The sequence below is a fragment of the Spinacia oleracea genome, chromosome 2 (genome assembly GCF_020520425.1).
Source record: "Spinacia oleracea cultivar Varoflay chromosome 2, BTI_SOV_V1, whole genome shotgun sequence".
Taxonomy (NCBI): domain Eukaryota; kingdom Viridiplantae; phylum Streptophyta; class Magnoliopsida; order Caryophyllales; family Amaranthaceae; genus Spinacia; species Spinacia oleracea.
In genome coordinates, this window is record NC_079488.1 from 70,080,902 (window position 1) to 70,095,869 (window position 14,968).

The 14,968-nt window shown below is 40.5% G+C and overlaps 2 non-coding genes across 2 annotated transcripts; both read right to left on the minus strand.

Annotated features, from left to right (window-relative positions):
• Positions 1-1,743: 1,743 nt before the first annotated feature.
• On the minus strand, positions 1,744-1,853 carry LOC130468373 (small nucleolar RNA Z152/R70/R12). Its single transcript, XR_008928761.1, has one exon. It is a non-coding gene; the product is annotated as a small nucleolar RNA Z152/R70/R12 (small nucleolar RNA).
• A 93-nt stretch (positions 1,854-1,946) lies between these two features.
• On the minus strand, positions 1,947-2,032 carry LOC130468372 (small nucleolar RNA R11/Z151). The gene has a single exon (XR_008928760.1). It is a non-coding gene; the product is annotated as a small nucleolar RNA R11/Z151 (small nucleolar RNA).
• Between the last annotated feature and the right edge of the window lie 12,936 nt (positions 2,033-14,968).

The following is a 14,968-nucleotide window of genomic DNA, read 5'->3' on the forward strand; positions in this document are numbered from 1 at the left end:
AAAAATATGGGTCTGGATCTGGGTCTCACCAGACCCGATCCAGATCCGACCCATGCCCATCCCTACTCAAGGGAGGGGGTTGTTTTAGAAAAATGTTTGGTTGACCCTAAGGGTTGGCAACCCCTAAGATACATATAACATAAAATAATATATAAGCACAATTAATTGAAGAGGGAATGTGTTGTATGTAAATTTTCAATGCATTTGTAACCAATCAAAATTCAATATTAAAAGAGTTACCAACCCTTAGGGTCACTCTATCATTGTCCGTTGTTTTAGCCGTGAAGTTATCACTTTATTACAGTTTCAACCTACAACACAAAACTGCAATGCTAATTTCAATAAAGCTAGGTTAAGCAAGAATATCATGCACACTAACCCTTTATTTTAAAGTTATTTATTACTAAATTCAATGGTGAAAAACACCATTTTACCATACAATCATACTCGATTAACTCAATGGTCAAAACTTTGATCGGCTCGGATAGAAACCGAAAACAAGAAATTTTATGGACCATAGATTGGACCAAAATAAATCCAGACCGGGCCAGAGCAGAGCAGATCTATTTTTCCCACTCAAATAATAGTAGGGAAATCCTTCATAGTTCATTCTACCCAACCACCACATCTTCAAGGGAGGGGTTGTTTTAGCCGTGAAGTGATCACTTGTTACAATAATTTCAACCTACATTACAAAAGCAAAACTACAATGTCAATTTAAATACGTAGTAGAACTAGCTTATGCAAGAATATCATGGACTCTGGCCTTTTCACGAACTTAATACTTCGTATATACTTACTTTATTTTAAAGGTTTTTTTGCCCCCAAACTGAAGTTATTTTTTTTACTAAATTCAATGGTGAAAACATCATTTTACCATATAACCAAATTTAATTCAATGGTGAAAACACCATTTCAGCGGTCAAAAACCAAACTTGAATCGGAAAGAAGAAAATCCATGTTCCGAAGATTGGACCAAAATAAATCCGATCGGACCTAATTTTTCAATCAAATCATGCTCCAGTTAAGACTGAATTGATTAAATATGCCTTTATAAAACTTTTGAGCTTATTTATTTTCAAAATATATAATTATAGCATCTTAATGACTTTAATTCTCCATTTTTAAGGGATACAAAAAACTAAAAAATAAGGGAAAAGATATAGCACATATGCCTAGCTTCACTAGACCAAAAAGAGCATGTGTATGTAAATCCTTTTTTCTTGCCCTAAATACTTCATTGTTTGTCTTATAAGATGGATAGTTTACACGGTACATCACCTCGTGTACCGCCATATAATCACTAGTCTTATATGCACGCGATGCGTGCAGTGTATTAAAAAATTGTGCTATTACGGCACCTTCGGTACAATGATCTTTCCCTCAGTTATTACCTGCCCCAGACTGCCCGAAGACAAAGTTATCAGGCAGGAAAATCTGCTCAGAACCACAACCAAGTTGGATATCTTCAACCAAAAAGATCAGAGTTGCTATCCAAAGACTTAGATTTAATCATAGCAACACAAATAACAAAGAATAAACTATGAATTGATCTGTATAAAAGCCTTTCCAGGATCATATGACACCAAAAGAACCAAAGTCACTCATCAGGATAAACCACATTCCTATAAATTAATTTATATAGCATCCGAGCCTACATAATTGGTATTTGGATGCAACCTAACATTCACATTTATATATAATGAATTAAAGTAAATATGAAATTAGTGTATTATACAAAGTACTGCTCAGTAGAAGGAGAAGTCGTTTATTTGAAAGGCTCACAACAAAACCAATAGATCATGTCCACTGCCTACAGAACACTCATGTGTTCTTTATCTCATCATAGCAAGAAACAATATACTTCATGCACATGTAAACAACTCTAAACAACCAACATTCCGCAAGGCTATCATAGTTGGAATAAATATGAAAGAGAGATATAAGAGCTTCAGTGTGTGTAACAATCAGATCATAGATCATTGATCTCACTGAAATCCGCTAAAATAAAGTAAAGTATTATCATCAACTCTAATCAACCCACACATTATTCACATAAAAACATAAATTTTGAGGTAAAATAAACCTGAAACAATAGTTTTCAAAGGTTTACTCAGAGAGCCAAAGGTCAGAAACTCTAGGTTATCAGGTCCATAAGCACGGCCCGAGGAACGAACCGACCACAACTAAATTTGTTGTAGTACACATGAAAGATCTAACTCTCCTTCTGCTCCCTGAGCCTCCTGATTGTACTTCTCACGGTCACTGCACTGGAGGTGCTATTATAAACATAGAAAACAAATAAGTAAGAAATAAAACAAAGAAATTATGTATAATTAGCATAAATAGATGCATAAAACTAATACCCCAATCAACAAAGCGTCACAAATGTGAACTACAAACGCAATAAAGCTATTGAGTGGAATCCTTAGTCACTACCAATAGTTGTTCGAATTTCAGAAGACGCCTCACAAGCCTTCTGTGAGGGAGTCGAAAAAGCACGAGGCTAATGCGTGACCTCGTCCCTCGTGGACGTGACGTTTCTTTTTGTCAAATCAAGTGTAATTAGATTTCCTGTGAGTTTACACCCAATTGACTAGTAATATAGGAGTCGTCATTTAATTTTTAACGACAATGAGAAAAACTGACAAAACCCGGTTATCGTGACATAAAGGGAGTGCAATTATGTTTGACCACGACGGCCATAGGTTCCCTTGTGATCCCTGGTGTGGGGATCTCTCAACGTACACCCGCAAGGTAGAGATTGAGGGTTCGGGGGACTGTAACTACTGAGAGGAGTACTCGCTCTTCGATAACTCCAGAGGCAGGATATCCTTACTAGCTCATCATAAATAATTGAAGGGACATGCGTTAACTATTAAACTAATCTGAATTGATTTTAACAATATGCAACACATAATACTAGATCGATCGTGATTATCTTGTTTAGATTGATTTAAGGGACCTAGCATGATAGTTCAATTTCCCAATATATTATCTTTATTAGGCGTGATAGAAAAATCATATTTAATAGTTTAACAGTTTTATAAAAGAGCGAGGAAAGCGATTAAATCATACGAAGGGACACATTACGACGCACCCTTGAGAGGTGCGTCACGGTTCTCAGAAAACTAACCACTTTGGCTTTGCTATTTCTCCTTTTATTTAACGAATCTCAAGTTTCTGGGCTTAATTCTTCAGCTACTAGGGACAGGATACGTTCTGTTCGATTTTTGGATCGATTGCGACAGAACGCGGGATCAATTTCGCAGCGTGAGGCTTAGGCTTAGGGGTTGGAGTCAATACTCAGAATATGAATTGTGTGTTGTTCACGTCGAATTTGGGGCTATATTTATAGAAAAGAGTTCGTGGAAAGATAAAATTTTAGAGCACTAATCCAAGAAGAATTAGGAGAGAACACGTACCCAGGTATTTTCAGCGCCCAGGTCTGGGCGCCGAAGATTTCGGCGCCCAGAGCCAGGGGTTGAAAATAGGTCTGGGCCGTATTTCCTTGTCAGATTTGGACTCGTGGAATACGGAGTCTTCGAGACTTATCCGAGTCTTTTAGTGCGTATTAACTTTTTGACGGAATGCGTCTGGGCCCGTTACAAACTCTAGGTTCGTTAGGATTTTAATCAATACGTAACTCTTATTTTCGAATTATACTAGGAATATGATTCCTCTTGCAAATTCTATCTCTTCTAGGATTTATGTTGGAGTGCAACACCTAATTCTGATAGGTTTCTATCTTTTATGACTTGCCACTTTTAACAACTACCTATTATGGCAGTTACTATTTTTAGCAGGTTTCTATAAATAGCAGTTTTGGTTGAAATGAAAAGGGTGATCGAGATTCGTTATTTTATAGGAGATGCGTTGCCAAGTGGAGATTTCTGTTCTCATCATCGAACCTTCCCTTTCGGGAATGGGGACAAAAGTAGGTGTCTACAGTAGTACAGTTAGCCCCCACTTTGACTGAGTCTCGGGATGAGACGATGGTCAAAGTACTGGACGGAGTGCGTCACACAAGCCATAATGTAGGTGACTTGTTTTGCGAGGGTCTCACGAGCCCCCGAGTGATAACATTTGACTTAAGGGTCATCACTTGAAGTGTTGACATATCCCTCACGTGTCATTGGGATTTGTCAACGGATAGTATAGAAACTCCCTCACTTGTCATTGGAAGTATCTAAAGATGCGTAGAAACTCCCTCACTTTGTCATTGGAAGTAGCTACAGATGTTTTCGAAATCAAAGCTATAAAGTGTAATTGGGCCTGGCCAAGCCCAATCACGAGGTAAAAATGTTTTTAAAGATTCTCATTTTCAGGGTTAACTAAACGAGAAAACCCCCTTGTTTGTATAGCTAGTAAAACGAAGGAAAATCCAGCACATCGCTCTTTTTTGGAAAAAAACGGAAAACCAATCCTTTAATTTCTGGAAAAAGGGAAAACCAGAAAAAGTTATCGCTGTAGCGACTAAGGACCTGCGCGGTTAGTGGCGCAGACCCCGCCGACTAAAGATGGCGAGCCTTTCCGCTAAGGGTGGACGCCCCGTCCGAAAGAAGTGGACGAATCTGTTTTGAAGTTTGTTTGCTCTTTTTTTTTTTTTTTTGAAAATAAGGACCTATGCGCTTTGTGACGTAAACCCCGCCGGCTAAAGATGGCGAGCCTGTCCGCTAAGGGTGGACACCCCGTCCGATAGAAGTGGACGAGTCTGTTTTGAAGTTCGTTTGTTTTTTTTGAAAATAAGGACCTACGCGGTTTGTGACGTAGACCCCGCCGGCTAAAGATGGCGAGCCTGTTTTTGTTTTGAAGATTTTATTTTCTTTTCATTTTCGAAAACTGAGGACCTGTGCGGTTAGTGACGCAGACCTGTCCGCTGAGGGTGGATGTCCCTGAATTCATTTTTTTCGATTTGGAACTCGCGTGGTTCGTGGCGCGATCTTGCCCGATTGAGGTGGGCAAATTTCTATTTCTTTTGTTCATCGTGATTTCTTTTGAGAATTTCCTTTTATTCATTCTTGTAGGAGCAAATTCTTTCGAGGGATGCTCGGATTTAGTTACAACCTGAATGTAGGTTGACAACGTGCTTAGACGGACCATTGTCTTGTGGTCATCATCTTTCATGGTTTTGAGCTAGTCTTTTCGGCTCAATTTTGCCACTACCTGGGTCCTTGATTAGGGGACTATGTATAAGTATCAACGGCGGCCTTTGTCTTGAGGTCGTAAACCGGTTTTATTTTTTTGAGACATCCAAACACGGGACTTCGTACAGCGTAGTCTGGGAATATTGTTTTAACTTTGCATAATATATATTTTCCTTCGAGCCCCCAAGCACTCGTGCTAGACGGTCATCTCTTGTCAAAGAGGTTCCTTGGGGATAAGCATTTTGTAATGTCCTTGATCGTGTTTGGGATCGTGCTCGTAAGTGCGAGCGATCTTTGTAGCGGTGTGCTACTCCTAACAAAGCCGTGAGGTGCGACTTTCAGTAAAGAAATCGACAATTTTCGAGTCGAATAGATACGGCAGGGGCCTATAGAAGTTAGGGCCTTTCTTGAGCCTGGGTTCATTTTCGGCGCCCAGGCCTGGGCGTTGAAATAATTCACGCCCTAGGTTGGGCGTTGAAAATGTTGTTTGGGCTGGCCTTTTGATGACACAGTTGGCCTCTTTTTTACTTGGAAATTCTACGTATTCTCCTCTCTTTTGTTTTTTCCTTTTTTTCCTTTTTTTTTGGAACGTAGAATTTTGGAGATCGCAATGAGTTGAGCTGATTTTCGGCGCCCAGGGCTGGGCGTCGGAATATCTGGCGCCTGGTCCTGGGCGTTGAAAGTGCGTCCCAGGCAGGACTCTCCCGTGATGATTTCTCGATAAGCAGTAGCCGATTGGTGGACTACGGTGTTTGTCGCTCTTAAGGCGTACAATTATTGCAATAGTCGGGCGAGTCTATATGGCCCGAGGAACATACCTTGAGGCGTAAGACTTTGATCGCTCTTTATTTTGAACGTATATATTTTTTCTTTTGAACGTGTTCGTGAGTGTTCGATACTTAGAATGTACGTGCGAACGAGCGTTCATAAAATGGCCGTTGCGTGCGGTCCATTAATCAGTTCGCTTGAATCAATTTTTTTTGAGCAATGACTGATTTTGAATAGTTTGCTTAGAAGCTTGATAGGGTTCAGGCCTATTCATGAAGTGGGCTCAAGCATCGTGCCCTTTCGATCGTTCAAACATTTTCTTCGAGATTTTTTATTTTTTATTTTGCTATGGTTGTTTCGTAGCTTGGAGCCCCCAAGTATGCATGTTGGGAGGCTTCCTTTTGGCGTACGATTTTTGTAGGTTCTTTCGAGAAAGATGCCTTGGGGTTCCGCTCGTGTAGGTGCGAGCTATCCCTTCCGTGATCGGTAATGTTTTGCTACCTTTAATCCTTAATGTAGAAGTCGTGGGGCTTGCATTTTGAATTTGGGCGATAAGTAGTCTTTGCCTCTTTTACACATGCTCTTTGGTCGTGCACGCATTAGTGCAATATGCCTTACTCTCTTTTTTAGACTTGTACCGTGGGACGGTTGAACTTATGGTGCGACGTAGGCTTGTGTGGCCTAACGGCGTGTCTTAGAACATTCCTCCAGGTGTTGGGATATCATTATTGTTAGGTTATGATACATATGACAATTCATAAATCATGCGGAAAAACCATAAACCCAGGAAAACATATTATTTACACATAATCATTTAGCATAGATTAGATGCATACTCTTTGTTGCGTGCCTTCCCTAGCTGCGCCCGAACCGAACAAGAACAAGTCTTTAGGACTCCAACTGTCGTCCCTCCGTAGATAGTCCACAGCACGTCCGGATCCGCCTTAAGATTGACCAACTAGAATCGCCCTTAAGGTACTATTATTTTCGGCACTTTATAGGCAAATGTGTGACTGAATTTTTCTCTCAAAAACTCACTTTGAATACTTTTAAACTTGTGTTATAAATTGTGAGCCCTAGCCTCATATTTATAGCGGTATGGAAAGGGAATCGAAATCCTATTCAGATACAAATTAATTAAACCTAGAATCCTACAAGAACTCTAATTTAATTAATTTATCAAATAGAATTAGGAATTTAATCATTAACCGAACTCTGCATGTTTTAGGAAACGTGCACGAACACAAACACTTGCACACACACGCACGGCAGCCACGATGGGCCCCATGCGTGCGCGCGAGCAGCAGCCCACTCAGCGCCCGCGCCCGCGCGCGCTGCGCGCTGCGCGCAGCCTGCTGGGCCTGGCCTTGCGCTGGGCCTGGCGTTGCTGTTTGTGCGGCGCGCTTGGCTTGCTGGGCGATGGCCTGGCTTCGTGCTGGGCCTCGTCCGGCAGGCCTCGTCCGATGCTTATTCGTACGATGCGCTTCCGATTAAATTTTCCGATTCCGGAATTTATTTCCGATACGAACAATATTTAATATTTCCGATTCCGGAATTAATTTCCGTTTCGAACAAATATTTAATATTTCCGTTTCCGGAATTATTTTCCGATTCCGGTAATATTTCCGATTCTGACAATATTTCCGTTTCCGGCAATATTTCCGATTCTGGCAATATTTCCATTTCCGATAATATTTTCCGACACGTACCATGTTTCCGTTTCCGGCAACATCTACGACTTGGATAATATTTATATTTCCGATACGATCCATATTTCCGTTTCCGGCAAATATCATCGTTTCCGGAGTATTCATTCCTTGCCTGTGACGATCTTAGCTCCCACTGAAACCAAGATCCGTCGGTTCCGAATATTCATAGATGGAGTATTTAATGCTATTAAATACTTGATCCGTTTACGTACTATTTGTGTGACCCTACGGGTTCAGTCAAGAGTAAGCTGTGGATTAATATCATTAATTCCACTTGAACTGAAGCGGCCTCTAGCTAGGCATTCAGCTCACTTGATCTCACTGAATTATTAACTTGTTAATTAATACTGAACCGCATTTATTAGACTTATCATAGAATGCATACTTGGACCAAGGGCATTATTTCCTTCAGTCTCCCACTTGTCCTTAGGGACAAGTGTGCATTTCCTAATTCCTTTGTCGCTCGATGCTTGCTCTTGAACATAAGGTAAGAGTTGTCATCCTTATTATGTCCAGAGGTGTTCCTCGGTTTCAGAGTTCAACTGATCAAATAAACAGATAATCATAGCCTATGATTCATCCGAGCACGGCCATGCATTTCATAGTTTCTAGCTCTCCGAGTGGCCTTGTACAACTTTTAAGCATCTCATCCCGATTTATGGGAGGACAATCCCAATCTTGCGATCTTGAGATTAGACTTCGTTTGATAGGTGATTACCTGAGCGTTGCCTTTATAGCCTCCTTTTACGGTGCGACGGTTGGTCAACGTCAAAGCAACCAGTTCTCAAACAAGTAATCTTCAAATCACTCAGGTATTGAGGATTTAGTGTCTAATAATTTAATGAAATTTACTTATGACAGACTTTCATCTCTTACAGTAAAGTTTCATAGGTCTCGTCCGATACTAGTCTTCCCAAAGTAAGTATCTATGCAAATGATTATGACATTGCCATGTCCACATAGTTCAAGAAACAGAACTACTAGTCATCTTGCATTCTAATCGTCTAACGTTTTCTATGCGTCCAATTTTATAGAAAACTCCGATTAGGGACCATTTTCAACCTTTGACATTCAAGTTCACTTGATAGACATTTCTTAGTCACAGGACTGGTCCTGACAGTCTATCTTGAATATATCGTCAAATTGAAGGGACTCATCATTTAATAAACCACAAATTAAATGGAAAAATGAATTCTTTTCATTTATTGTGAATGACTAACCAATAATGTTTTACAAAGACTTAAACTCTAAAATTTTAAAACATTAAACAGAGACATCAAAGCCATTCTCCAATATGCTTGATTCCCATAGCTGCAGTGTGCGAGTTGTGCTTCGCCTGCGGCAGAGGTTTAGTTAATGGATCTGATATGTTGTCATCAGTTCCAATTTTGCTTATCTCGACTTCTTTTCTTTCAACGAACTCTCGTAGAAGGTGAAATCTACGAAGTACATGCTTGACTTTCTGGTGGTGTCTAGGCTCTTTTGCCTGTGCAATAGCTCCGTTATTATCACAATACAGGGCTATTGGTCCTTTAATGGAAGGGACTACACCAAGTTCTCCTATGAACTTCCTTAGCCATATAGCTTCCTTTGCTGCTTCATGTGCAGCAATGTACTCCGCTTCAGTTGTAGAATCCGCAATGGTGCTTTGCTTAGCACTTTTCCAGCTTACTGCTCCTCCGTTGAGGCAGAAGACAAACCCAGACTGTGATCTGAAATCATCTTTGTCGGTTTGGAAACTTGCGTCCGTATAGCCTTTAACAATTAATTCATCATCTCCACCATAGACCAGGAAGTCATCTTTGTGCCTTTTCAGGTACTTCAGAATGTTCTTGGCAGCAGTCCAATGCGCCTCTCCTGGGTCTGACTGGTATCTGCTCGTAGCACTGAGTGCGTACGCAACATCCGGGCGTGTACATATCATAGCATACATTATTGAACCAATCAATGATGCATATGGAATCCCATTCATTCGTCTACGCTCATCAAGTGTTTTTGGGCACTGAGTCTTGCTTAGAGTCATTCCATGAGACATGGGTAGGTAGCCTCGCTTGGAGTCCGCCATCTTGAACCTATCAAGCACCTTATTGATATAAGTGCTTTGACTAAGTCCAATCATCTTTTTAGATCTATCTCTGTAAATCTTGATGCCCAATATGTACTGTGCTTCTCCTAGATCCTTCATCGAAAAACATTTCCCAAGCCAAATCTTGACAGAGTTCAACATAGGAATGTCATTTCCGATAAGCAATATGTCGTCGACATATAATACTAGGAAAGCAATTTTGCTCCCACTGACCTTCTTGTATACACAAGATTCGTCCGCGTTCTTGATGAAACCAAAGTCACTGACTGCTTCATCAAAACGTATATTCCAGCTCCTGGATGCCTGCTTCAATCCGTAGATTGACTTCTTTAGCTTGCATACCTTTTTAGCATTCTTTGGATCCTCAAAACCTTCAGGCTGTGTCATAAACACAGTTTCTGTTAAAACGCCGTTTAAGAAAGCAGTTTTGACATCCATCTGCCATATTTCGTAATCGTAATATGCAGCGATTGCTAACATTATTCGAATAGACTTTAGCATTGCAACTGGTGAAAAGGTTTCATCGTAATCCACACCGTGGACTTGCCTGTAACCTTTTGCAACCAATCTAGCTTTGAAAACTTCAAGTTTCCCATCCTTGTCCTTTTTCAGTTTGAAAACCCATTTGCTTCCAATGGCTTGGTAGCCATCTGGCAAATCGACCAAATCCCATACTTGGTTTTCAGACATGGAGTCTAATTCAGATTGCATGGCTTCTTGCCATTGCTTGGAGCTAGGGCTCGTCATAGCTTGCTTGTAAGTCGCAGGTTCATCACTTTCAAGTAATAGAACGTCATAGCTCTCGTTCGTCAAAATACCTAAGTACCTTTCCGGTTGAGATCTATATCTTTGCGATCTACGCGGGGTAACATTTCTAGATTGACCATGATTCTCACCAGATTCTTCTAAAGATCTCTGAGTTTCATCCTGAATGTCATCTTGAGCATTCTCTAGAGTTTGTTGTTCGACTCAAATTTCTTCGAGGTCTACTTTTCTCCTACTTGTCATTTTGGAAATGTGATCCTTCTCCAAAAAGACACCATCTCGAGCAACAAACACTTTGTTCTCAGATGTATTGTAGAAGTAATACCCCTTTGTTTCCTTTGGATAGCCCACAAGGATACATTTGTCAGATTTTGGATGAAGTTTGTCTGAAATTAATCGTTTGACGTATACTTCACATCCCCAAATCTTAAGAAAAGACACATTTGGAGGCTTTCCAAACCATAATTCGTATGGAGTCTTTTCGACAGCTTTAGACGGAGCTCTATTTATAGTGAGTGCAGCTGTATTTAGTGCATGTCCCCAAAATTCTAATGGAAGTTCGGCCTGACCCATCATTGACCTGACCATGTCTAGCAAGGTTCTGTTCCTCCGTTCTGACACACCGTTCCATTGTGGTGTTCCAGGAGGAGTCAATTCTGATAGAATTCCACATTCTTTCAGATGGTCATCAAATTCATAGCTCAGATATTCACCGCCTCTATCAGACCGCAGTGCCTTAATCTTCTTGCCTAATTGATTCTCTACTTCACTCTGAAATTCCTTGAATTTGTCAAAGGATTCAGACTTATGCTTCATTAGGTACACATAACCATACCTACTGAAGTCATCAGTGAAAGTGATAAAGTAGCCGAAACCACCTCTAGCATTTGTACTCATTGGTCCACATACATCTGTATGGATTAAACCCAATAGTTCATTTGCTCTTTCTCCAACTTTAGAGAAAGGTTGCTTCGTCATTTTGCCAAGTACACATGATTCGCATTTACCATAATCCTCTAAGTCAAATGGTTCTAGAATTCCTTCCCTTTGAAGTCTTTCTAAGCGTTTCAAGTTTATATGGCCTAATCGACAATGCCACAGATAGGTGAGATCTGAATCATCCTTTTTGGCCTTTTTGGTATTTATGTTATATACTTGTTTGTCGTGATCTAATAAATAAAGTCCATTGACTAATCTAGCAGATCCATAAAACATCTCTTTAAAATAAAACGAACAACTATTGTCTTTTATTATAAAGGAAAATCCCTTAGCATCTAAGCAAGAAACTGAAATGATGTTTTTAGTAAGACTTGGAACATGGAAACATTCTTCCAGTTCCAAAACTAGCCCGGAGGGCAACGACAAATAGTAAGTTCCTACAGCTAATGCAGCAATCCGTGCTCCATTTCCCACTCGTAGGTCGACTTCACCCTTGCTTAACTTTCTACTTCTTCTTAGTCCCTGTGGATTGGAACATAAGTGTGAGCCACAACCTGTATCTAATACCCAAGAAGTTGAATTAGCAAGTATACAGTCTATAACGAAAATACCTGAAGATGGAACGACTGTTCCGTTCTTCTGATCTTCCTTTAGCTTTGGACATTCTCTTTTGTAATGGCCTATTCCATCACAATAAAGACAGCTTGATGTGGACTTGTCCTGCTTTGATTTAGCATTGCCCTTGGACTTTCCACCTTTCTTGAATGGTCTCTTTCTAGCCTTGAGTAAATCTTTGGCTTCACAGTCCAGTACTATTTCAGCCTTTCTGACAAGGTGAATAAATTCTGCAACTGTTTCTTCTCTTGGTTCACTTAGGTATAGTTGCTTGAAGCGACCAAACCCACTGTGTAGTGAATTGAGCAAGACAGAGACTGCCATCCTTTCGCTTATTGGTGTTCCTAGTAGACTTAGGCGATCAAAATATGAACACATAAGATCCACATGGAACCTCAGTGGGACGCCTACCCTTTGTTTAGTGCGAAGGAGCTGAACATGTGTTTCTTGGACCTCCATCCTATAACACCTGTTGGGAGAACTAACCTTTAGACCAGACATTGATTCAATCAACTCATGGACGTTCAGGTCCCTGTCCTCCGTACTTCCACGACAGATATCCCTCAGATTCTTGATGAGCGTAAAAGGTTCATAGGCTACAAACCTTCTAGCCCAATCATCAGGGATATTGTTCAGCATGAGACTCATAACCTTTTTGAGATCCGCATCCCAGGCGTAAAATCTCTCAGGGGTCATGTCTCTGGCATAGTAGCTTGGCATGGGATGTGACATTACATACTCAAGTCCATTGAGTTTGACTATTTCAACTAGCTTAGCTTCCCATTCAAGAAAATTTGTCAGGTTCAGCTTGACCATAAGCTCAGAACCCATGATGATGTTTTGATTGTTGTTTGCCATATTAAAACTACAATTGAAAAGAATAAACAAATAAATAACCATTCACAGTTTCTCTTAATAAACTTAAATTCTAGCATACATGCATAATTCAATGTTTATTAAGCATTTTATTCAAATTATGTGTTCCGGCAGGTGTGAATAAAATGATTCCAAGATCCTAAAATCATTGAAGAACTAAGCACAGTTTGTCGACTTAATCCTAGAACATCTTAGGTAAGCAAAAGCCTTTTGCTAATAGTCTAGAAACTATTCTTGGTTGATAGGTACGTCTAAGAACTTATTAGGTAAACCTATCGAATTTGCCACGACATAAAAGGACTCCTTACTTATATCGTTGAGTTTCACCAAAACTAACATGTACTCACAATTATTTGTGTACCTTGCCCTTTTAGGACCAATAAGTAACACCTCGCTGAGCGAAAACTATTACTAGATTGATGTAAAGGATATCCAAGCAAGTGTATATTTTGGCATGGCACCTTTTAACTCAATTTTTAAGTTTGGAACTTAAGGCTCTTACTATGTTGGTTAGATTTTAAGTGAACTAAAATCCTTAATCATGCAACATAATCAAGCTTTTGATCTCATGCATTTTAAGACATATTTAAAACAATAAATAACTTAAAACATGCATAAGATATTTGTGATCTAGTATGGCCCGACTTCATCTTGAAGCTTTGACTTCAAAGTCCGTCTTGAAAATCTCCGTGGGAGGCACCATTTTCTTCAAATAGGATAAGCTATAACTAATTACAACTATTTGATGGTTCGCAGACCATATTTGAATTGAAAAATAACTTTGGTACTTTAGACCAATTACATTCAAATTAATGGTACGCAGACCATATTTTCTATCCTATTTGGGCCATACTAGTCACTTCATAACCTGCAAAACAGTACATATACAATATATACCATTCACCCATTCATTATCATGAATGGCCCACATAGCTGGTTAGTAAAACACATTATGCATCACGTAAACATTTGCAGCAATTAATCAAGGGCACCAATAATCTACCAATTATTCAGTCCTTATTAATTCTAATCAAGTTGTTTTAACCTTAAGGATTTGTAGACCTAATCAAGAGTTTATGACTAAAAAGCGCTCCCACTTAAACCAATAAATTCATATGCTTTACCAATTTTAAACATAAAAATGTATTTCTAGTCTAACCGGAAACATACAAATTTAATTAAAATTTAAAGCTCATATAAATTTATAATTGAATCCAAAAAGTTTAATTTAATTTCAGTCGTATTTAAATTAATTCATGATTTTAATTTTAGTAAAATAATTAGAATAAATAACATTTATTATAATTATAATATTCAAAATTAAAATCCAAGAAAATAATTTAAATTATTAATTTTAAAATTAATTAAAATTACGTGAACTGAAATTTTCAAATTAAACATTCAAAACGATCTAATCGTAACGCAAACATCCTACGCGTTGCACGCCCATGGGCCGCACGCACACAGCCATTGCTGGCCATGTGCGCGCAGCCCATGCGCTCGTCGCATAGCTGCTGCGTCCCTATCGCAAGCCTCCGCACGCATTTGTGCTCGCTGCGCGCGCCAGCGCTCATCGCACGCGGGCTATCGCTCGCAGTGCGCGCGCGACATCGCTCGCTGGGCGCGCGACATCGCTCGCTGGGCGCGCGACATCGCTCGCTGGGCGCGCGAGCCATCGCTCGCTGGGCGGGCGACATCGCTCGCTGTGCGCGCGAGCAATGCTAGGCGCAGCGCTCGTGGCACGCGAGCTTGCGCTCGCTGCGCGCGAGGCTGCGCGCTCTTGTGCGAGGCAGCGCGCGTTGTGGCGCAGCTCGCTTGCTGCCCACACGCGACTGCCTTGGCTCGCCCTACGCCCATGCCCATTCGTCCATTGGTCGTGGCACACGACACAAGGCAGGGCTGCTGCCTTGTGCTCGTGCACTACGCCCTTGCTCATTGCATTCGTGCCGCATGGGCGACGAGCTCCCTTGCTCGTCGTCGCATGCCCGCATTATACAACACCCCTTAAGGGTAACACGAAGCGTCCATTGCTTCGTGCGTGCAAGTTATATGAACGAATCGCA